General features: G+C 36.7%; 1 long non-coding RNA gene across 3 annotated transcripts; it reads left to right on the top strand.

The window, feature by feature from the left end:
* The first annotated feature begins 308 nt into the window (after window positions 1-308).
* On the top strand, window positions 309-1,380 carry LOC149152660 (uncharacterized). Of its 3 annotated transcripts, none has more exons than XR_016263183.1 (3): window positions 309-564; window positions 821-920; window positions 1,043-1,380. It is a non-coding gene; the product is annotated as an uncharacterized LOC149152660 (long non-coding RNA). The 3 variants fall into 3 exon arrangements; XR_016263182.1 differs by having other exon boundaries at window positions 309-488; window positions 1,043-1,375; XR_016263181.1 differs by having other exon boundaries at window positions 309-488; window positions 772-920; window positions 1,043-1,375.
* The last annotated feature ends 1,339 nt before the right edge of the window (window positions 1,381-2,719 follow it).

Genomic DNA, 2,719 nt, shown 5'->3' with positions numbered 1-2,719 from the left:
GACGGTGGACTTGATTGATTCCCATGCTCTAGTCAACGCTCGTGAAGCTACGTTGCCCTTCACAAAAGATAAAAATGAAGGTACAGTTACAGAAGCATTTCAAGCGGATTCACAAAATCTACTATTTTGGCGATTAGCAATCACGCTAATGAAACTTCAAGGTGTTTGTCAATTTTAGGGGCTCCCCTACTTTAATCTATGTTTATAAAATGGAAATCAGTCACCGGATAACATTATATCAAGGCTCTCATTTGCCAAATCTTTGTAAACGAGCAGATCTCTCTGATCTCTCTGATCCCTCTACTTCATTCAGAAAATCTTTCTTTCCTTGCATAGAATGTAACGATACGATAGATCTTTTGACTGCTATTTCTCTTCCATCTGGAGTATTATGGTCTGCTGCAAATTAGTCGGGGAGACGCAACACACGACCAATGCTACGTTTGCCCTCGCGCTCCACAAAATTATGGGAATTTCGTTGTTGGCAGGTATGGCGTTTTATGCTTCAATCATGTTATCAAAAATATAGCTTCATCGCTCAACTGGATTACGCAGTATTATAGGGTGAGTATGATATCTAGAACTGGATTACACAGTATTATAGAGTGAGTATTCTTTCGCTTGAACGGTCTGTAATGGAACGTTTTTATGCCCGCCCAGTTATTTTAACTTCTTTTTCAAAATATTTTTGATCATTGTTGAAAATTAATACTCATCACAAATATTCTTTAACTGATCACTTATCAAAAGCTTGTGAGGTTTCTTATGTAGCCCATGAATTATTTTGATTATAACCGAGGAAGACTCGCTTATTACGTAGGGTCAGCCAATAGTTTTTACCAGGAAACATTGACAGTTGCAACAGAAAGTGTCCCGGATGAAAACAATATTGCAAAGGGAGGATTTGGCCCGTATACAAGGTATTAGCGCTTACTTTATAATATCATTTATTCTGATAGTCTAGCAGGTAAACTGTTCATTGTACAAGCTTTGGATGTAGTATGAAAGACAATATTCAAGCTAATTACTTCTAACCTCTCAGGGTATTACTCCAAACGAGATTGGATATCGGAAAGGGTGTGTGTCCATGGCACAGTTAATAACACCGGATACTAAATATAATGAAGGACGAAGGATAGATTAACAAGCCACGGGACATAGTAGAGTTTGTAAGGCGTGTGTGTTGTGGATTTCTTGTCGCAAGTTCGACCCTTAACGGTGAACGTATAATATATTTTTCCATTTTGTCAAGTACTTTACCACTTAAAGTGGTCGGCGCCAGAACCTAGCGGAATTTTGAAAAGCACTTCAAAGGAACAATTAGTCAAATATTTAATTTGATAAAAAGTTTTGGAACAATTAGTCAAATATTTAATTTGATAAAAAGTTTTTGAGAAATGCTTTAAGACCCCTTTGATTTCTTCATAGGAGATGGGGTTGATTATCATATCAGAATCCTTTGAGTTGAAAAGTCTGGGATATCTCTAGATGAGTTAAAGCTGAGGGACAATATTTTTATGACCAACACCTCTAAACAAGGAATAAAAATGGGTAAGCACTGCTTTATTTTAAATATGATTGATTTGAAACAAATTTTACATCCTCCACCTTTATGGCCCAAATAGAATTTATGTTTCTTAAGTGGGTGGCATAATTATCAAATAATTTTGTATTACCAATGACCATCCCCCAACTTTATCCATGTCGTTATTCTCTTCAGCCTCCATGACTCCTCAAGTCTCAAAATATGTATTTTTCTAGCTTCTAAAGAGCTCGTCCTATTAGATAACTCCACTAAGTAGTTTGTGTTAAAAAAAAACTTATGAGAGTTGATCATATACTTTCTCCAAGTCATACAGGGCATTTATGAGATCAAATTTCCTGTTACGAAACCAGCTCACAAAAAGATAGATCAATGCCTTAGAATTCTGCCTCTTAGAGGGGGCAACCTCCTTTACATTACATAAATGAACAATTCTTGGATGATTCAAATGAAAAAACCTCCTTTCTATATATAGGAGTCTAAGGAGTCACAATATAACCAATCCGACCTAACAATAATAATATAAAGGCACATAAATAACAATAGAGGGATTCTACGGGGCACAGTAATAATAATATGGGGACAATAGGGGAACAACAATATTAATAAGGGATACAACTACAATAGTAATGGGGGCATCATTAGTATTATAGGGACCTAACATGCGCCTCTCCTTAAAAAAAAGTGTTGTCCTTAACGCTTGAGTAGTTTTGGATGCTTCTGTATAAAATTCTCATCCTCCCATGTGGAATCTTCAGTGGATAAGTTCTTCCACTTGATGAGATACTCCGAAATGGATCGATTTCGTAGCTTTCGAGTTCTTGTTTCTATGACTGCTTCCGGTTCCAATATAATTTTTCCTTCCTCGTCAAGTTCTGGAAATATTGTTTGAACTGGGAGCTTGTTGCCTATAACCTTCTTTAAACATGAAACGTGGAAAACTGGGTGCACTCAAGAAGCTGCAGGAAGCTCCAATTTGTATGCCATAGTACCAATCTTTTGCAACACCTTGTACGGACCATAATACTTTGGTGATAATTTATTATCCTTCTTACCTTGCTTGAGGGACATTTGTTTATATGGTTGTAGCCGTAGGAATACCAAGTCACCTACATCAAAACTTCTTTCACTACGATGTTGATCTGCTTGTTGTTTCATTCTATTCTGTGCCAACAC

This window comes from Pinus tabuliformis, chromosome 9 (assembly GCF_031772625.1).
Source record: "Pinus tabuliformis cultivar Carrire ecotype Pingquan chromosome 9, CPIR1, whole genome shotgun sequence".
NCBI lineage: Eukaryota > Viridiplantae > Streptophyta > Pinopsida > Pinales > Pinaceae > Pinus > Pinus tabuliformis.
Note: the sequence above shows the minus strand (reverse complement) of the source record. Positions and strands in the feature narration are given on the sequence as shown.